Source organism: Puma concolor, chromosome E1 (genome assembly GCF_028749965.1).
Source record: "Puma concolor isolate L17-30 chromosome E1, mPumCon1.1.hap2, whole genome shotgun sequence".
NCBI lineage: Eukaryota > Metazoa > Chordata > Mammalia > Carnivora > Felidae > Puma > Puma concolor.
The window spans coordinates 34,214,392-34,236,911 of NC_141680.1; the positions used below are offsets into that span (position 1 = coordinate 34,214,392).

General features: G+C 37.5%; 1 long non-coding RNA gene across 4 annotated transcripts in view; it reads right to left on the reverse strand.

Moving 5' to 3' along the window:
* LOC147574257 (uncharacterized) overlaps positions 1–22,520 on the reverse strand; it is a 177,914-nt gene that overhangs the window by 144,964 nt on the left and 10,430 nt on the right. For all 4 annotated transcript variants that reach the window (XR_015243720.1, XR_015243722.1, XR_015243723.1 and 1 more), the window contains exons 2-4: positions 21,280–21,320; positions 20,500–20,563; positions 11,431–11,491 (exon numbers count right to left, since the gene is read on the reverse strand). This is a non-coding gene — a long non-coding RNA (uncharacterized LOC147574257). The remainder of the gene's footprint in view (positions 1–11,430; positions 11,492–20,499; positions 20,564–21,279; positions 21,321–22,520) is intronic.

Genomic DNA, 22,520 nt, shown 5'->3' on the forward strand with positions numbered 1-22,520 from the left:
CTGTCAGTAAAACCGTTTGATGACACAGTAAACAATACTTCCCATAGATTAAAAAAAAAATACAAAAACAGGAGATGAAATATATGAAAATTAAGAAAATAGTAAAGAGATCCAACATCCAACTAACAGGGACTAGAGAAACCAGGAGATGGGTGTTCTCTAAAAATTAATGTGTCCCAGAACTAAAGGGCATACATCTATTTATGGTCCTACAGAGAGCACAATACAATAAGTGAGGGAAAATAAAACACCCACATTAAAGCATGTCATACTAAAACTTTACCATAACTGGGTAAGGTGCTAAAAGATTCCTGAAAACAAAGGCAAAACAAGGCAAAAGATCAGGATGGCATTATACTTACAAACAGAAACACTGAAAGGTAAGAGACAATGGAACAATGACTACAAAATTATGAAGGATAATACTTTCTAAACTATCATTCTTGACCAAACCTATTATCAATAAAGTACAAGAGAAAGACAAAGACATTTTAAGACATCAATAATCTCAGGTTCCTGGGTGGCTCAATCAGTTGAAAATCTAACTCTTAGTTTCAACTCAGGTCATGATCTCATGGTTGGTGAGTTCAAGCCCCACTTGGGGCTCTGTGCTGACAGTGTGGAGCCTGCTTGGGATTCTCTCTCTCCCTCTCTCTCTCTGCACCTCCCCCACTCACTTTCTTTGTGTCTAAAAATAAATAAACTTAGTAAAACTTTTTAAAAAAGATATCAATGATCTCAAGATTTTTGCCTCCCATCCACTCTTGATTAATAGGTATTGTTACAAAGTTAAGAAATAAAATAAGAAAGAAGCAGCTCTATTCTAGGAAATAGGGCTTAACACAGAAGAGCTGTCTAGAAAAGAATGTATTTAGTGAAACAAAGAATAGTAGAGAGCCGTGCAGCCATAACCTATAGAAGAGCCCAATAGATTGGGGCAGAAAGATAGAACAGTTCTCTAGGGAGCTACTCAGGTCAGTGGGGAATAAATAATATGTATGTAAACAAGGGAATATGAGAAGTTTCCTCATGCATTTGGATATTTGGAAATTATATAATTTAAATTTTATTTGAAAATTCTGAAAATAATACTAGTAGGTGTTTGGAAGATCTGTTTAAGAATTTAGAAAAAAAATATATTAATTTTCACATAAAACACCAGACCAAAAAAATGAAACACAAAATTTAGGAAGAGCCAAGAGTTGTATAGGAAAATGAACATTATTGTAATATATTATTTGGTGGCAACAAATGAACAACATTTATGAATAAGAAAAATGCTACTATGACTACGAAATGCCAAAAATTCCATGAAGTTGAGTCAGGTTTGGAAGGTTCTGGGAAGGAAGCATGGAGGATGTGAGGTGGGCCAATAAGAGAATTAAATGTTTACCTACCATGAATGAAATCTGAAATCCTTTAATGCAAATAGCAGTAGAAGCAAATTGCTTTGAAACACAGGGGGCGCCTGGGTGGTGCAGTCGGTTAAGCATCCGACTTCAGCCAGGTCACGATCTCGCGGTCGGTGAGTTCAAGCCCCGCGTCAGGCTCTGGGCTGATGGCTCGGAGCCTGGAGCCTGTTTCCGATTCTGTGTCTCCCTCTCTCTCTGCCCCTCCCCCGTTCATGCTCTGTCTCTCTCTGTCTCAAAAATAAATAAAAACGTTGAAAAAAAAATTTAAAAAAAAAAAGAAAAAAAAGAAACAGAATGGTGGCTTCTGAGAGGTAGTTCTGGGCAGTGCGATGTCATGGGAAGAAAACGGTCCCTTTTTGATATGAGTCTGATAACATTATTTGCAATTTAGTATATGTGCTGCCGAAGTGAGCACAACATTATTTGCAATTTAAATGATGTGTATGCTTGTATAACTCTCATAAAAATTTAAAAATACATTTCATTTTTTTTAAGTTTTAAATTCATTTTGAAAGAGAGAGAGAGAGCAAGCGGGGGAGGGGGGAGAGAGAGAGAGAGAGAGAGAGAGAGAAAGAGAGAGAGAGAGAGAGAGAAACCCAATCGGGTTGACAGCACAGGGCCTGATGCAGGGCTTGAACTCATAAACCGTGAGATCATGAGCGAGATCATGACCTGAGCCGAAATCAAGAGTCAGATGCTTAACGAAATAAGCCACCAGGTGTCCCAAAAATACATTTAAAAATATTAACTAAAATTGTAGTTTTCCAGAGGAATAAATGAATCATAGGTTTTGACCTGCTCACTTTCATTCTTTAAATCACTAAATCAAGTTTACCTTCTGTATCTGCTGAGTAAGTTTAATGTGATTTTTAGGACCTGTATCCCTCCCCCCGACTCCCCACACCCAATGCCTATATACACCAAACTTGTTTTCACCTGCCTTCAGATGCTTCAGATGTCATTAATGGACATAAAATCCTTTTCTTGTATAATTAATAATAATGTACCTTAATTCAAATGCATTTATAAAGTTTCTCTCAGATATGAATGCATTTCCTTGTAACAGTAATTATTCAGCAAGTTAGCCTGATTAGGTTGTTGTTGTATGAGATGGTTCAACATTTCCAGAACGTTACCTGTGATAGTAATTTTGGAAAAAGAGAACCTAGCATAACTGGAACTTTGGCATGCTAGTTGAGCATTCAGCTTTTAGTACAGTGACCTCACCCCTGATGAATATCAGAATCACCTGAACTCTGAGTGAAAGATAAGTATAACAGGACAGCCCTGAAAACAGAAAAGGATTAGATGAGGTTTCATTCTTAATTTTTAAATATTTATTTATTTATTTATTTAGAAAGAGAGAGACAGGGTGTGAGCGGGGGAGGGGCAGATAGAGAGGGAGACACAGAATCTTAAACAGACTCCAGGCTCTGAGCTGTCAGCACAGAGCCTGATGCGGGGCTCGAACCTATGAACTGTGAGATCATGACCTGAGCTGAAGTCAGACACCCAACCGACTGAGCCACCCAGGCGCCCCTAGATAAGGTTTCATTCTTGCCCAAAACATCTTTTACAGAGAATTATTGCCTCCAGAGAAGCTACTCAAGAAACCAAAGTCTGAGAGATTTTTTTTTTATGAGGTCTGGTGTCAAAACAAAACAAAACAAACAAAAAAAAAAACAAGAAACAAAACAAAACAAAACAAAAACCCCAAAAACCCTGAAGCAACTAGATCCCTTTAGTGCTGAATAAAAATATGAAGAGAAAAAAAGGCAGAAAGATATGGAGAGAGAGAGAGAGAGGAATTTTCCATCACTTGTGAGGCTGAAGGTATAAAGGATGTGTCTGAGTGGCCACAATGGGCTATCTGCAAGCCAAGCCAAAATTATAAGGAAAGAAGCTACAAGAGGCACAATTTGGGCATTATGTTTGAAGAGAGGGCAGAAGTTTTGATACGTTCATCATGCAGAGTGGGCCAACAAGGTATCAAGAAATAGAAAACAAGATTGCACAGAAAATAGTGCTAGTCCAGTTGAAGATGGTGATCACTAATCTGCCCTTACTCTCTTCTTTGTCAACATGAAGCTTTGGGAAAGTCATTGACCCATCTAGGTCTTAGTTTCAAAAATGCAAACAAATGTTCCTGTCTTTGTCTGTGATGTGAGGAGCTAAATCGTGCCCCAGTTAATCCATCCAACATGTAACATTAGTGTTTCATCATTAGTAGGTCATTGCATATAAGGCTTGAGAAGGAAAATGAAAAGGCTGACAAGGCAAATCCCTCCTAACAAGTGCTTTGGGGTCTTTGCAGAGAAATCCATCCTTACAAGACTCGACACTCTGTGTCCAAGCATCATATTGACTATAATGGGTTTTTTTTCAGGTTAGAAGAAATACTAAGTATTATAATTGATGAGATTTTTCTGGCCCTCAAATCAGTGTTTTTCAGGGCTTTGGGGACTTAATGAAATGCTGCCTGATATTTTTCTTCTCGTGCTGTATGTTTCCTATCAGATTTCCTACTGCAGCATTTTGATTATTTCTGTTTTGAAGCTTCTTCCTCCAAATTGCTTTCTGGGGCGGGGATCTGCAAGGAGATAAAAGTATGGTTTGTAATCTTACAGAGTGATTCAGGGATTAGGGCCCTGGCACAGAATCCCTTGCTTATATCCTGCTTACCTTGCCTTATGAAACTCTGTTCAAAATGTCCAGGGTTTCATCTGGGATGATAACACAGGATAGCAGAGAACCGTTTGTTGGAACTTTGAAATTGGCAGCTGTCCTTTGTTGCTTTTCCTTTGATGTAAGCATTTAACTTTTAGTACATGAACATCAGTGCCACTTAAGGAGTTTAAAAAATATAAATGTCTAGGCCTTACCCTTGGAGATTTAATTGGTCTTGGGTATGTCCAAAATATGTTTGTTTGTTTGTTTGTTTGTTTGTTTTTCCAAGTTTTCCAGGTATTTTTCATGGGCAGTCAGGATTGAGATCTCCCTACGCTAAGGGAATAAGTTATAGAAATTGTAGAATACTTTGGGAAAGAGTGTAAAGCATCTTCTCTGATTCAAAATGCTAAAAAAAAAAATTCCCCCAAGATTTGCTAAATCAAGAACATCCAGTGATATAGAGTGGAGAAGGAGGTACATTCAAGAGAAGGTGGATTAATAATGCTTAGGATTGGGAGGGAGAGTGGATGTAGAAGGGAGAATGGAGAGTTTGGGTGAAGTTCTTTAAAATCTGAGACTTCCCCAGAGTACAGAAATTGCATGCAAGATTTCTATATGAAGCTCTCCATAACAGATTTTAAGAAAAATTAGGTGTATTTAAAGTCACTGTTGATATTTTGCAGGTCCCCTTAACATTGCACTTGCTATGAGTGTCATTTCAGCCAAGGGCCAGTGCTAATTTGCATGTCTGATCCCTTGATGCTAACAGATGTCAAAGCTTTGGAATGCTTCTTCTATGAGTAAGACTCAGCTGAAATACAGATGAGTTTTTAATTTTTGGAAATAGGGCATTCAGAATGGCAATATCCTGTTCAGAGGTTGATTAACTGTCTGCCTGATTCTGGGCTGGGTCCTTTATCCTACATCTGAGAGCTCAATGGTTCAAAGAAATCAAAATTATCTTTATGGCCCATCCTCTTTTTCTAATGCCCCTGCCTCTGAAAATATCCTGTCCCTTGGGCTTCAGGTATCTGTTTGACCTTGTTGTTTTCTTTCTCCCAAACTGTGTGACTTCCCTGTCTCATTGTTTCTGGGTTTGCCACAAGTTTGAAGATTTCTAATGGCAGAGTCACACATACAGCATCTGGAGACTTAAGAACTGTGCAAAGTTAAAGCAGGAATTTGGCTTGAGGCGAATCCCTTGTGAGCAGTCAGGAATGCCATTCATTTCTAATTCTTGCTTCTCTAAACCCACAGGAAATAAATATGAGTAATATAGCCAGAGGATAGAGCTCTGGATCCTTAATGGTGGTTCCCTGATGTGGGAAATCACCCTTACTTTTCCCACCTGATACAAATAGCCATTTTAATTTATCTCTGAAGTGGAATTGAGGGTGATTGCCTTTTTTTTCCCTTTTTTTCTGCTGCTGCAAAGGGAAAAGAGAGGGTCTCTTGAGTGTTCTTTCCCATGGAAGGGCTTTAGCTAAAGAGAAAGCCTGCTGATTGTATACTTAATTTACATGCATTGGAAGGACTGATTCCTTCCCCTGCTAATTGGTGTGTGGTCCATTAATGTTGTAAGTCCTGGAGCAGCCCCTCTCCTGGTCAGTCACTTAAAGAAGCAGAGCCTGGGGAAATGCAAATTTCCATCCAGCTCTGCGGAGGAATGAAACTGTAGGAAGAGTAATGAATTGAGAACTTGTACATAGTCACCAAAATGAATTTTAATTTAGTTTCAGATTCGTAATATCTCTTTTAATGTAATCACTATTTGGTGTTCTGTGAGATTTTGGGTGAATTATTTTGTTTTACAATTGGTTACTACACAGTGTTTATTTTTTTAAATAAAAAATTCTTTATTTATTATTATTATTTTTTAAATAAAAACTTCTCAAAGCTAGAAAGTTGTCCTGAAATCCTTGAAGGAGGTATAATCTTCTTTTTGAGGATTGGGCTCTCTGGGAACAATATAATGTACTATAGTCACTTTAATCCTAAAACCTCTCCAAACCAGTTCCTGAGTGTGCTGGGCACTTAAGGATTATCTGCCCCTAGGCATTTAAGGGTCTGCAGTGTTTCTCTCTGTCAGCTTTCTGTTATTTGATGTCTCAACTTGTTTTCTGTCAAGTCATTTTTAGGGTGGTTATTACCAAACTCCATTGTTCAACTTATTGAAAACCTGCAAAATTTGGAAAAAATACTCAAGTTTGAAACCAAACTCAAGACAACCAAATACCTGCTTGTCTTCTATTTGCTGATAACAATTTGTGTGGCTAGTTGATTAATATTGAAAACCCTTCTTTTCTTCATTGTATATAGAATTAGGATTAAATGAGATGTTTATTTATTTATTTATTTATTTAATTTTTTAAAAAAAAATTTTAATGCTTATTTATTTTTGAGACATAGATCATGAGCAGAAGGGGCAGAGAGAGAGGGATACACAGAATCTGAAATAGGCTCCAGGCTGGCAGCAGAGCCTGATGCGGGGCTCAAACTCACAAAATTGTGAGATCGTGGCCTGAGTCGAAGTCAGACACTTAACCAACTGAGTCACCCACATGCCCCATAATGTTTATTTATTTTTGAGAGAGAGACAGAGCGTGAGCAGGTGAGGGGCAGAGATGGAGACACAGAATCCAAAGCAGGCTCCAGGCTCTGAGCTGTCAGCACAGAGCCTGACACGGGGCTCGAACCCACAAACCGTGAGGTCACAACCTGAGCGGAAGTCGGACGCTTAAGTGACTGAGCCACCTAGGCTCCCTGAGATATTGTATTTAGAGGATCTAGCACAGAGTCAAGCCCATGGCAAGAGCTAAACACATGGTAGGTTTGACCACGACTTCTGCAACTACCATGAACTAAAGTGCCGGGTGGCTCTCAACCAGAAAGTCCTAAGAAGCAACTTTCTGAGATAACAAGTATGTTCTAGGTCTTGATCTAGGTGATGGCATTGCTCTATGTCTCTGCCTAAGTCATTTAATTATGTAAAGGTTCATTAAGCTGTGGGCTTGAAATTTATGCATCCTACTAATTTTAAAAATGTGTTTTGTGAAAGCAGTTTATTATCACTTAATTGCTCTGACTTCAGAATCTTCCTAAACATTAATGTGATCGTCTTAATAAAAGTGATATATTAGTAGAGTATATAAATATAAACCAGGGCAGTCAGAAGACAATGTATGTGTCCATATGTATGAATGAGAAGGTAGCAGTTTGAAAGTTATAATATGTAGTTTGCTTAGATTATAAACGTATTTTCACCGTAGAAAATTTGGACAATGAAAACTTAAAAATTACCACCAAAGTCATAGAAAATAACTCCAGTTGTCATCATTCAGAGAAGACCAGTGTTAATATTTTCTAAGTAATCTTTTTGCACATAAACATATATACACATATACATGTCATATATATTTAATAATGTTGTACCTTACTGGTGCCACATACTATTTTTATTTATGATGTATTATTATATTCCCTCTATTTCAGATACTTTTATATTATTTTTAATGTCTGCAGAAAAGTTCATATATGAACGTATAATTTATAAATTTTTACTCTGACATTTAGATTAGTTCTCCTTTTGATTTAATTATTGTTGCCTTGCAATAAACTTTTTTTTGGTAAAACACTGAGTAAACCTACTTAGAAGTAGAATTGCTGGACTAAAATATATGTACATTTTAAAACTTTTGATAGCTATATCCAAATTACCCTTCCAAAAACTTATAGTTATTTACACTCCTCCCTACAGTGAATCACAGGCCATTTTTTCACATACTTGCCAGTGCTGAACACTAAAAAAACCCCCAAACTTTGCCAAAGAAATAGGCAAAATGCAACCTTTTCGATTATATTGCTTTGGTTACTAGTAAGGTTAATTTTTTTTTTTTAATTTTTGTTTTTATGTTTATTTACTTTTGAGGGAGAGGGAAAGAGAGAGAGAGAGAGAGAGAGAGAGTCTGTGTGGGGGAGGGGTAGAGAGAGAGGGAGACACAGAATCAGAAGCAGGCTCCAGGCTCTAAACTGTCAGCACAGAGCCTGATGTGGGGCTTGAACCCATGAACCGTGAGATCATGACCCGAGCTGAAGTCAGACACTTAACTGACTGAGCCACCCAGGCACCCCTCATGAGGTTAAATTTATATATAAAGGTATCTTTTATATATATATATATATATATATATATATATATATATATATAAAGCTCCAGGCTGATAGCACAGCCTGGCGCAGGGCTCGAACTCACAAAATTGTATATATATATATATATATATACACACACACATATATATAATTTTAATTGTATATATATATAAATATAATTTTATAAGTATAATTTATAAGTATAATTTTAATTGTGTATGTATATATATATATTTTTTACCTCTATAACTCCTACATATATGTTTATTTTACTTTATCACAGTCTTAATCCAATTGTAATTATGTAGTATGAACCTGTCACATGTTTAGGACCTCAGGATTTTACATGGAGAAGGAGCATTATAAATTGCAACAGGATTTGGTCCAAGGACAAAAGCTGGTTAAAACTCCACATGAGGTCACATTTTCAAAATGCCCCAGCAACACAGCTCAGTAGAGGTTTCCCTGGTGAAAGTAGTGGGTTCTCTTCTTCTTCAGTGAAACACAGTTGTCAAACCCTACGGGATTTTTTTCAAAAAAATTTTTTTAATGTTTATTTATTTTTAGAGAGACAGAGACAGAATGCAAGTGGGTTAGGGGCAGAGAGACAGGGAGACACAGAATCCGAAGCAGGCTCCAGGCTCTGAGCCGTGCACAGAGCCCGACTCGGGGCTCCAGCTCACGAGCTGTGAGATCATGACCTGAGCCGAAGTCGGACGTTCAACCCACTGAGCCACCCAGGTGCCCCAAACCCTAGGGGATTTTTTAAGGGAAAATGAAGTGATCTTTCTCTCTCAGCTCTGTTGGGGAACAATTTGGAAGACCCAAATATAGGAAACAACTTTTTCCTTCTCTTTTTCTGACCAATATTTCGGAGATCTGACCACTGAGCCAAGGACAAAACCATGATATACTAAATGTATGAAAGGGTTGCCCCCAACACATGCTGTTTGGGAATTTGCACATAGTAGTGGGAACAGGGACAAAAAAAGGGCTACCCCTTGAATGTGCTGGTCCCAGTAAATATTTTGGGGGGAGGGGTTCTTTTCACTGCATAACACTTTGAGTAAATGGTGCCTTATTAAATTCATGGGCCATGTGAGGTATAGTGATTCATCGATAAAGAGCTAGCAAAATTGGTAAAGAAGCATATATTCACTCTCCTATGTCCTATCAGTTAGTATATGTGAAGAATCTTTGTAGTACTTAAACACCACCTTTTCCTGCACAAATCCAAGAACCACCTCTTTGTCAATCTCTCTCTCTGTTTTCCCCCCTGTATGTCAAGTCTGCAATTCCTGGCTAACTTTACATCTCCTAACATAAAAAAAAAATAAAACAGAAATAAAACAAATAAAACAGAAGTAACACTGCTATTGGCCGCAGTGACACTGCCCTTTGGAATCTGTGTGTGTTGCAATATTATAGATCCTGCTGCCTCTGCAATTCCTAATCGCATTTACTCAATACTGGCGACATACTCATGATGCTGCAACCTCTGCTCTATCACCAGGGACCACTGAGGTCCAGTGATTCTTTCAAGGTTTTTACTCTGCTTTGTTGACGATGACCACAAATGCAATTTTATCCAGAGTATGCAGGAAAATGTCAACAATTTTACCCAGAGTAGGTAAGAAAATGCGAACATTTTCCTGTCATGTTAAATTTATTATTTGGAATTTCCTTGAATAAACGTAAAACCACATCTTTCCTGGAATTTTTTTTTTAATGTTTACTTATTTTTGAGAGAGAGAGAGAGAGAGCACGAGCAGGGGAGGAGCAGATAGACTGGGAGACACAGAATCTGAAACAGGCTCCAGGCTTTGAGCTGTCAGCACAGAGCCGACGACGCAGGGCTCCAACTCACAAATCGTGAGATCATGACCTGAGCCGAAGCTGGACGCTCCACTGACTGAGCCACCCAGGCTCCCCTTTCCTGGAATTCTTTAAGCCATAATCACTGCATTTCTAGAATGGCCTCTTTCAATTTTGACCATACCTCTAGAGTGGTTCCATTCATGCAAGGGATGTCTCTCCCTCTAATCATGGATGAGGCCCAACTCAGGAGAGAATAACATCCTTAATGACAAACATCAGAGAAAAGAGCAGAAGAGCCCCTTTAGTTACATAGCAATGGTTTTAAAATCCTTGAGGAGATGCCCAACAGCCACTCCAGGGGACAGCTACACCCTGGGGGCGGAGCTAGCAATGGGTGTGGCGCGAGAGCCCAGCTTACAGCACTAGAGGGCACATGGGTTAAAGACATGTGCCACCACTCCTGCTGTCCCACTCCTGTTGCTCTTGTGTGCTGTTGTCAGAACACACACTGGTGAGAACTAACACATAAGTCCACACATGTAGCCTAAGCCCAAGAGTCAGCTATGAGCCGTCTCATCGGTGGCCCTCAACTCATCATACGGGCAATGAAGGTGAGTGAGACTCGCCCCAAATCAGCACATGGCAGCCCAATCTCACACAACCTTGACGAAAACAAATATTGCACTGGACTATGTGAGTAATCTGATTACTGGTCTGCCCTTGTGGGGTTAACATAGATATTAATGTTTTTGTTTCCTGTTCTGGTCACAAAATTGGCATCTGCTCATTAAAAAGAAATGGACATATTCTAAAGGTAGCAAAAGAGAAGTCAATTAGAATGGCGTAATTCAATGTTAATGCCCTTAGTGGGCTTTGAAAAACTCAGTACTGGATTACAACCCAAAGAATAAATAAATATATATAAGTCCAAAGCAATATAAACAATGGATACATTAATAACCGCAGGAAGGATGTTCTTCACAGAAGTATTCCTGATAATATTTGTAAACATACTCCTCTTTAGGTAGTGTGCCTTCATGCCCCTCAACTTGCCTGTTGACTTTAAATGAACAGGGTATGGAAAAAGAAAAATGGTTACTTTACAGTAAAGACACTTGGTAAACACTATCTCAGCCAGGTGATCCAGGTTAACACCATCAGTGATAAGCCATGTTGTTATCATGTCCTGCCCGGTATGACATGATGGCAAGGGCACTTCCCCTCTGGGGTACACTTTCGAAAAATCTATAAGCCCAGACTAATCATGAGAAAACATCAGAGACACCAAAATTGGGAAACATTCTAACAAGATCTGACAAGAGTTCTTCAGATTTTTCAAGGACTTGAAAAAATAAAACAGAAAAGACAGAGAAACACTCACAGACTGGAGAAGACTCCGGAAACATGGTAACCAAATGCAATGTGGTATCCTCAGTTAGATCCTGGAACAGAAAAATGATCTTAGTGAGAACACTGGTGAAAGGCGAATCAAGTGTGTAGTTGAGTTAATAATATTGTAAAACTGTTGAATTCTTCACTTTGAAAATGTACCATGGACTATATAATGTCAACGTCAGGGGAAGGCTACGTGAAGAGTACACAGACACTCTATACTATCTTGGCGAGTTTTCTGTAAGTTTAAAATTATTCTAAACTAAAAATATATTTAAAAGTTGGTACATTTCTTCAGTTTTTTTTTCCTGCAAATACTCTTTTCAAACAAAAGAAATATTTATTTTCCATGAGATTGGCCACTTATAATCTCATATGTGTTTTAATATTATTAAAAGTTTTCATAAAAGTATTTAATGGGAGCATAACACCCTAGTATATGAACAGTTTAATTTACTTAATTATTTCAATATCACTAAATATGGAGGTCTTTGTAATTTTTTCATCATCACACGTCATTCTGTGATGACAATATTTTGAGCAGAAGTCTTCATTTGCCATTTGGTTTCTTTAGACAAATATTTCTTCAAGTGAGAGTGGTAAGCCAAAAAGAATATGAACTGTAAAAAGATGAAAAGGTTTCTGGCATATGTTATCAACTTCCTTTGCAGAGGGTTTATTGACTCATTTGAAGAGAAAAATAAGTGATAGCTAGAGAAAAGTAGAGTATCAAGAACAAAATGAGAGAATCAAATCTTAGGAAACAGGAGTAAGAGAAAGTTGCATTCCCTTAATGGGAGATGAAGTATTCCTGCCCAACAGATATTACAGACTTTGCAGAAAGATTAAATTCAGGGGTCCAATAGATGTGAGGAAGTAAAACTACAATCAATTAAAAAAAATGTATTGTTTATTTATTTTTGAGAGTGAGACAGAAAGATAGAGCACAAGCTGGGAAGGGACAGAGAGGAGGGAGATACAGAATCAGAAGCAGGCTCCAGGCTCTGAGCTGTCAGCACAGAGCCTGACGCGGGGCTCGAACTCACCAACCACGAGATCATGACCTGAGCCAAAACCAAGAGTGAGACACTTAACTTACTGAGCCACCCAGGCATCCCACTAATAAATTTTAACTTGATAAATGAGCAATGTCTTGTAGTACAAGTCGTTCATGACACTGAATGTCAAATGATCACAACTGAGTCAATGGTTCTTGAAATTTGCTATGATATACAAGTGCTTTCTATTACAAGCATGTTTCTGGAATGAATTATGCTCACAAAACCAAGGTTTTACTGTATATCGAATACAGAAGGACTGGCACCTGGATCCAGGTTCTCCCAGTTATGAGTTATAATTCAGATTGAGTCATAGCACTTCTCTCAGCTTCTGTTTCCTCATATAACAGGAGACAGCGTTAAAGCAGCTATCTTTGAAAATTTTTCCTTTCCATTTCCAGGCTGGTAATCACCAGTGATAATGTTTTTGCTTCTAAACTTGTAGGGAAATATTTGATTAGCTATTCCTCTGAAATGGAGAGGCTGACATGTGGGATTTCTACTAACTCTTTTTCTCATGTTTCCCCTTTGACTGTAGAGTTTGGAGGGTTACGTACACTGCAGACTTCCAGTTAATATAAGGGACTGATCATTCTACCCATCTTCTCTCTGTGTGTTCAGTTGAAACACGCTATGCACTCCATTTGCTGTGGCTTCTCCACTGGATTGGCTACCCATCCCCTAGCTTAACAATCAATCATTGTATCTTATCTGTGATACCTTTATGAGATCATGAGACAAGCAATTACTTTTTCAGAGCATGGTATAAGCAGACTTTGGGCTTTATGCTAGGACCTAAGAATTTTCTAATTAGATTGAACTTACTTTAAATTAAACCTTTTATGGGCTATTACATTTTGGAAAAATAAAATCCTAATTCTTTATGATGGATATGGAGTAATATCACCTTCTACTATTTGACTTCAATGAAATACCATCACCACATACAAGTACCCTTCGTTTCCTCCACACATCCAATTCCAATGCTCTGTCCAAATCTTCTTTCTGTTGCCCCGGGTTATTTTGTTTGTTTGTTTGTTTTGTTGTTGTTTCTCTTGCCTTTTCTCCAAATTAATACAAATCTTGACTCCCTTTTATTTATTTTTTGATTTTGAAAGTAAAACTTAACCAGAGACTTGGTTTTTGTGTGCCCAGTAAGAGTGTGGTTATATAATAGATCATATCTTCCAGAGTCATGAAGCCCTGGACTTGAATCTCAGGTATAACGTTGCTAACTAAGGGACTTTGGGCAAGTTACACAACCTCACAGGACTGCATCATTCCTTCTGCAAAATAGGGCAAAAAAAAAAAAATTCCTTTGCAGGCTTGTTGTGTGGCTTCAATCTGATATTCACCATATTGCTCTAAAAAGTACTCAGTTTTATTTTTAACATTCCCTCCCTGGGTTGTTGATTTTCTAATAAAGTTATGGCTAAAGAAGTGATATTGAAAAGACTGAAACCTTTTGGGAAGTCAAGGGTCACAAGGTTAGCATAAATCAAACACTTGGTCCAAAGCTGGGGTTCAGTTTCTAAAAAACCTGCTAAATAAGTTTTGCCACGTTAAATCAGCCTTACTCTCCTGCCTTGTTGTTGCTGTTTGCTTTAGTGATTTTTCCCCTGTCTGTACATAACACATTTTAGTTAGTTTCTTGTTGTTAGTATTAAAAGTCCATTTCAATACCTTTGTTCTGTTAAAAACTAAGTTGACTATTGATGGGTCATTATTAAATGGACTGGGGGGTCTGCAGATTGCAGAGCACTCTATTTTTAAGCAGAGCTCTAAATTGCCAACCTTACAAGGAAGATGTCATGTACAAAGTGTAATTATAATCTTGTTTTGATAGATTCTAATGGAGTGTAATTACATATTGCGCACTTAGTGTTCTGATGTTAATCACATTCCGTTTTGCTAGAGGCTACTAAGTTCCCCCAAGTGGCCAAAGACAGTCTCTGGCTAAAAAACAGAATAGTTGCAAGTAGTAGATATTATGTTTACCTACTTTAAGGAATTCATTTTGATGCTACTCATAGGTGTTAATCAGTCCTGAAGTTTGACTCGCCAAGAACTAAAATCTCTAAAATCTCCAAGTGGTCAAATAATATGATGATCACGGTTTTAGCAGTATATGAAACTCTATGTGTTCTAATTCCAGCCGTGAGGATTATGGATTATGTTGTTCAAGGGCACACTTCCTGCTTACAGAGGGTGATTTCCTGTTTGAAGAGCAGACAGTGCTCTTTAAAACTGTAATGGTGGCAAATGGCCAAATCTTCACGGCCAGAAAGTTTAGTCTTTAAGTCTTCTCAGTCACAAAGGACCATCTCCCTTGTCAAGAAATTAGAAAACCACAAATTATGGAAAGAGCCTAAGTGTCCATCAACTGATGAATGGATAAAGATGTAGTTTATATATACAATGGAATACTACTTGGCAATGAGAAAGAATGAAATCTTGCCATTTGCAGCAACGTGGATGGAACTGGAGGATATTATGCTAAGTGAAATAAGTCAGGCATAGAAAGATACCATATGTTTTCACTCATATGTGGATCTTGAGAAACTTAACAGAAGACCATGGGTGGGGGGAGTTAGAGGAAGGAGGAAAATCATAAGAAACTCTTAAATACTGAGAACAGAGTTGATGGGGGGTGGGGGAGAGGGGAAACTGGGTCATGAGCAGAGAGGAGGGCACTTGTTGGGATGAGCAAAGGGTGTTGTATGGAAACCAATCTGACAGTAAATTATATTAAAAAAACGAAAACCACAAAAGATTCTGCTTTTTGAAATTGTTTTATTTCCTTGTGTTTGAGATAGCTAGCTAAGGTTGCTGATGAAGCCATGCCTTTGACAGTTCCTTATATACTTTTGGTACTCATTTTCTGTTCTTGCTCAGTTTTTATAACAATATATTAGTAGAAAAGTAAAATTAATGAAAAAAATGCAAAACAAGTAACAGGTGAAGAGATACTATTTACACCACCACAAAATGCCTACACATTGTCAAGAAATAGCTAAAATATCCAAAAGAAAAATGAGCAAAGAATAAAAATAGACAATTGACAGAGAAGAAAACCTGATGGTCGGTATGCAAATAAGATAGTCAAATGCAGTATTGATCAGGGTTCTACAAATTAAACTACCAATGAGATATCACTTTTACCCACCAGAATAACAATTTTTTTTTAAAGTGAAATAAGATCTATTGCTGGTAAGGATATGGAGAAAAGTATTCTTTCATGAATTTCTTTTGGAAATACAAATGTTAAATCATTTTTACAAAAGTATGAAACAACACTTATTAAAATAAAAAATATCTTTAACTCTAATAGTCTCACTCCTAGAAATCTATCCTAAAGTGATAAAGGCCCTAGACAAAGGTTTTACGTGTATGTGTGTTTCTTAAAGCAATGTCCATAGTGGAAATAATGACCATGAACAAATGACTGTCAAAATGAAAGTGGCTGAATAAACTATGTACAGCCACAATACTGAATATCATATAGACATGAAAAAGAAAACAAAATAAAGTTATATCATTTGACATGGATCAATTTCTTTTAGTTATTATTGAGTAAGCAATATAAAACACAAATAACTATAATATTCCACTTAAAATAAATTTTAAAATAAATATACACATTTACACAGGCCATTATGTATATTATATTTTCGCCATTATATATGAGTAGGAATATTTGTAAAATGTACAACTATTTAAAAAAATTTTAATGTCTATTTCTTCTTGAGAGAGAGAGAGAGAGAGAGAGAGTGTACAAGTGGGGGAGGGGCAGAGAGAGAGAGAGAGAGGGAGACACAGAATATGAAGCAGGGTCCAGGCTCTTAGCTGTCAGCACAGAGCCCAGTGTGGGGCTTGAACACATGAACCATGAGATCATGACCTGAGCTGAAGTTGGATGCTTAACTGAGCTACCCAGGTACCCCAAAATGTACAACTGTTGACAGTATTTGTATATGATGAAATAAATTGGGAGCAAAGTATAGAAAAAAGCAAGACTGAACACCAGATTTGTGTGTGTGTGTGTGATTTAGTGGTGAAAACTCTACTTTTACTTTTTTTTTTATTATGAAATTTATTGTCAAATTGGTTTCCATACAACACCTAGTGCTCATCCCCACAGGTGCCCTCCTCAATACCCATCACCCACCCGCCCCTCCCTCCCACCCCCCATAAACCCTCAGTTTGTTCTCAGTTTTTAGGAGTCTCTTATGTTTTGGCTCCCTCCCTCTCTAACCATTTTTCCCCTCCCCCATGGTCTTCTGTTAAGTTTCTCAGGATCCACATAGGAGTGAAAACATATGGAATCTGTCCTTCTCTGTATGACTTATTTCACTTAGCATAACATCCATGTTGCTACAAAAGGCCATATTTCATTCTTTCTCATTGCCATGTAGTATTCCATTGTGTATATAAACCACAATTTCTTTATCCATTCGTCAGTGGATGGACATTTAGGCTCTTTCCATAATTTGGCTATTGTTGAGAGTGCTGCTATAAACATTGAGGTACAAGTGCCCCTATGCATCAGTACTCCTGTATCCTTTGGGTAAATTCCTAGCAGTGCTACTGCTGGGTCATGGGGTAGGTCTATTTTTAATTTTTTGAGGAACCTCCACACTGTTTTCCAGAGCGGCTGCACCAGTTTGCATTCCCACCAACAGTGCAAGGTTGGTTCCCATTTCTCCACAACACCAGATTTTTAAAGTAGGCTGTCTGTGGGGTCAGGTAAGGGGAGGCAGAAGTGGGTAGAGGAGAGGAAAAGAAGGAAGTGTAGAGTAGATAAAGAAAAAAATACTACAATCAGATAAAAAGAATGTGTGATACACTGTTTATGTAAATAATGCATATGCTAGTGCATACACATTTACAAAAATTAAAAAAAAAGAGGAGTTAACCAATATCTATTGACATGATGTGTATATGGTATATTCTTGAGTTAATAAAAATAAGTAATTCAAAATTCAAGACAGTGGTTCTCTTTTGGGAGCACTGTGGCTTTGAGTGGGGATAAGAGATAAGGAATGTAATTAAAGAAGGGTGCCTATGGTCTCTAAAACTTCTAACAGTTGTTACAACATTATTCATTTTAATACCTTATGTATACGTGCTACATAATCCTTTGTCTATACGAAATGTATATTTCACATGTAATATTAAAATGCAATTTTACATGTGATATAAAATAAGCAGCTAAGTGATGTATATACATGATTTTTTTAATAAAAACAAATAAATGGAAACCAAACTTCTTAAACACACACACACACACACACACACACACACACACACAGAGTTTCAGAAGCTACATGTATTCCAGGCTTCTAGTTAATATGCAATTCAAAAGCACTGAAAAGTTGTGGGAGGAGTCTGGCAAGGGTTTTAATAATGAATGGAGTTTGGGAAGGAAGTAGAACGGGATTTAGTGAAGGGAAAGAAATGTTGTTTCGACTTTGTACACCTTGGTATTGCATTATCTCCTTTGTGAACAAGCATTATTTATATTAGTATTACAATTTGGAAGAATAAACCAACTTTAAGAGAGAACATTAAAAAAAGAGGGGCGCCTGGGTGGCTCAGTCAGTTAAGCGTCCAACTTCGGCTCAGGTCATGATCTCGCGGTCCGTGAGTTCAAGCCCCATGTCCGGCTCTGTGCTGACAGCTCCGCGCCTGGAGCCTGTTTCAGAATCTGTGTCTCCCTCTTTCTCTGACCCTCCCCTGTTCACGCTCTCTCTCTCTCTGTCTCAAAAATAAACAAACGTTAAAAAAAAATTTTAAAAAATAAAAAAATTAAAAAAGGAAGCATGTAATTGGGAAGATGGGATTGATATACAGTTAGCTTAAATTATTTTTCAACCTTTAATTTCAGCTCAGAAATCCTCTCCCCTCTTTCTGGATTATAGGGTAGTTTGACTAATGAATGGATAAAGAAATTGTGACATATACATATAATGGAATATTACTCAGCCATCAAAAAAGAATGGCATCTTGCCATTTGCAATGGTGTGCATGTAGCTAGAATGTATTCTGCCAGCAAAAGAAGTCACTCAGAGAGACAAATACTGTATGATTTCACTCATGTGTGGAATTTAAGAAGCAAAACAGATGAACATGTGGGGGGGAGAGAAGAGAGGGAAACAAAACACAAGAGACACTTAACAATAGAGAATAAACTGAGGGTTGATGGAGCAAGGTGAGTGGGAGATGGGCTAGATGGGTGATGCGCATTGAGGAGGGCGCTTGTGATAAGCACTGGGTGATGTATGTGATAAGTCACTAAATTCTACTCCTGAAACCAATATTGCACTGTATGTTAAGGAAAATTTAAATTAAAAAAAAAAGAAACCTCCTCTTTTTGACAGCCTTCCTTGTATTTTCCCTCTTTTCCTCAGATCAGTATAGATTATCCCTTATCACGCACTCACTGCTGTGAATCAATGTAATTATTAGAATTTTAATAACCTGTTTCCTTCACTAGAGGTGGGATTCCAGTGTTTTATATCTTACTTGTTCCTAGCTTCTAGTATAACGCCAGAGTCCTGCAGGAACACAATAAATTCCTAAGGAGTCTCATATCACTTATAAATCAGTAGATTTGCTATTTTTGGAACCATTCCAATTAACCCTATTCCATCCACAAGCAACATCCTTAAATCTGACTAGTAATCAATGGAACCAATCTGGAATATAAAATGTCAGACTGGTGACTAGGTCTTAAAAGCTAAAAATACATTTCCAATAATTAGAAAAAAAAACATGAAAATAAATAATCCCTGCTGAACATCATAGTGAGTTATATATGGAGATAAAACATGGATATGCATCATAACATGCATAGGCTATGTCAAATATGCTTCTCAGATATGTTAATATCATTATATATAAAATGATAATTTCAGCAAACCTTTTTGTGCTTACCACATGACAGATATTTTTCTAAATTATTACTATCTCATTCAATTCAGTGCACTATTACCATGATTTAACAGGTAAGGAAACCTAGGCAATGACAGGGTAACTAATTTGTTAAAGATCACTCAGCCAGAAAATACTGAAATTCAGAATTTAGTTCAGGTAGTCTCAGAGTCTGTCCTACTTCTATAAAGGATAAATGGATTTTAAAGGTTTAAAAAAATACTCTTTAGGGGCACCTGGGTGGCTCAATCAGTTAAATGTCCCATTCAATTTCAGCTCAGGTCATGATCTCACAGTTCTTGGGTTTGAGCCCCGCACAAGATTTTGCACTGACAGCATGGAGCCTGTTTGAGATTCTCTCTCTCTGCCCCTCTTTCACTTGAGTTCTCTCTCAGAATAAAGAAATAACCATTAAAACTATTACTCTTTAGTTTTCCTCCATGCATAAAAAAAACTTAATTTATAAAATATCTTAAACATTTCTATATACAACATCTCAAAAGATTTATGTTAATTGGAAAAAAAATCCATCACTCTCGTAAATTGAATAAAGTCAGAGGGTTTTTTTTTGTGTTTTTTTTTTAACATTTTAAGAAATCTCTGCATCCAATGTGGGGCTCAAACTTAACAACCCCGAGATCAAGAGTCTCGTGCTCCCCGACTGAGCCAGCCAGGTGCCTCAAGGCAAAGTTTTTTAATTGAAAGTGTTTTTAAGAATTCATCGTATGTAAATTTTCCCTCAAACTTGTATTTTTGTCTATGGCCTCCCTCTCTGGTATCATCAGTCACTACTCAAAGAGTTCCAGTCAAGGCACTTGGACCTGACCTCCCCACCCCATGTTCAATGTCATCTTTGTATTCTGATCATTTTATTTTATAAAAAGTTTACCGGTAGAAATACAGATGCTTCTTAAAATAGCTTTTGAGCACATTAGCCTATTTGTCCTACTTTTGTATATGCATTTGCCCTTTCCTTAGGCCAGGTCTTTGAAGCACAGGAAACAGGTAAAAACAAGTCTCTGACAATAACCCATGTTTCAGGTTGTCCATTCACTTGCCCATCTTACCCTCTGCTCTTTGTTCTTTTCTCGTCAGCTCCTTGAACTGCTGATTTGCTGTTCCATGCCTAGTCTGAAAAGATGATTGGGCACTTTAGAATTCCAGTAATTAATTTCTAGATCTTGAGTTAATTACATTATGCTTATGCTAAGTGTTTCTAGACTGCATTTCCTCAGGTGGTTAAAGTGTATATTCTGGTTTTCAAACACTTCAGCATAAAGATCACACTTTTCTGAATGTGGTCTTTTTCAGAAACCTTCAAATTCAGAGCCACAGAGAACACAGTTTTCCATGCAGAGCCTGACCAGTGCAGTGCAGAGGGGATGGCTGTCTCCCTTCCTTACAGACAGAATTGACAGAGAAGACCTGTTACACTGCTGCCTCACAGAGGGTGCTGTCAGTGTTACCTTCATTTTCTATCTGTTAATTCATCACATTCTATTACCTGCTCTTTTGTTAAGTAATAATCTCTATGCCCAACATGGGCCTCAAACTCACAACCCTGAGGTCAAGACTCGCATGCTCTACTGACTGAGCCAGCCAGGTGCCCCTGTATTAACTGCTTTTTTTAAAAAAAATTTTAACGTTTATTTATTTTTGAGAGAGAGAGAAAGAGCACAAGTGGGGAAAGGGCAGAGAGAGAGAAGGAAACAGAGAATCCAAAGCAGGCTCCCCAGCCTGAGCTGCCAGCACAGATCCCAACGCAGGGCTTGAACTCACAAACCACGAGATCATGACCTGAGCCAAAATTGGTCGCTGACTGAGCCACCCAGGCGCCCCTATATTACCTGCTTTTAAGCCAGGTCTGTTCCAGCTTCATCCTAGACAGCTGATAATTTTTAAAGGAACAAATTGAAATATATTATAATAAACTCTTCCAAATATTTTCTCAGTTACACCAGATAATAAATATTGAGATCTCCGATTGTCATTATATGTCGTAGGTATTTCTTATACTGCACAGAAAGCATCTGTGTGTTTGATAAGCTTGCCTCTGTGTTCCCTCATGTCACTGATAAGCAAGTTGACTGGGATGCAAATAGAACTCACTAAGGGTGATTGTTCAGGCTACTTACTTATGTCATTTTTTATTCATTTATTCATTCATTCACTTATTCATTTGGTATACATTTTTTGAAAGCCAGTTATGTATGAGAGATTGTGTTATGTTCTAGGAACATAAATAAATAGAAAATAAGTCCCATATCCCCAAGGAATTCACAAATCAATGGGATACAAACAAATGAACAAAATATTATGATATGGATAGAAAGTAACTAAGACAGTGCAAAATAGACATTTCTAGAGAGAAGAGATTGATCATGTTTTTCTCTTTCCGGCAACTTAGTACCTGACACAGAGAAAGCACTAAATGCATATTTTATGAATGAACATCTACTGTCCTTAATAAAAAAAAAAGTCATTTGATTAGGGGATTTTCTTCTGCAGTAACAACTTTAAATCCCTCACAATTTTTGAACAAAGATAAACAAATATTCCTACCAGATCTGATAAGGCGTGTACCATCCTTTTGCTGAAAACTGCTGTTAAAATATCATAAACCACGGTCGAGTAAACCAAATTTAGTTTTAAACACCTACTGTGTGTTCCAGGTATCACCATTCAATTTCCTCCTTTCTTTGCCAAATGAATGTCTGGCACGATGTTTTTAACTGGGAAAAGTTAAACCACCACCCATGCTCCAAGATTTTTACACTTCTATCCCCAATTTCAAAACAATTAAGGATACATTCCCGTAAGTTCTTTTACTTGTTGTGTCCAAGAATTATTTCTTCACACTTGGTATCCGTCAGGACTTTTTAAATACAAACAACAGAAACCAACTTTGACTGATTTAGGAATAAAATGAATTCATTAAAATGATAGTGGGTGCATTACCAATTGAGGGGTCAGCTTTAGAACCAAGCTTTGCAAATGGACACAGCAGTGGAGGCCAGGTATCAAAAGCAACAGAGTGAAAGAAGGGCTATCATCCCTTACCGAAGGGTGGATCCATCCCAAAGCTTGT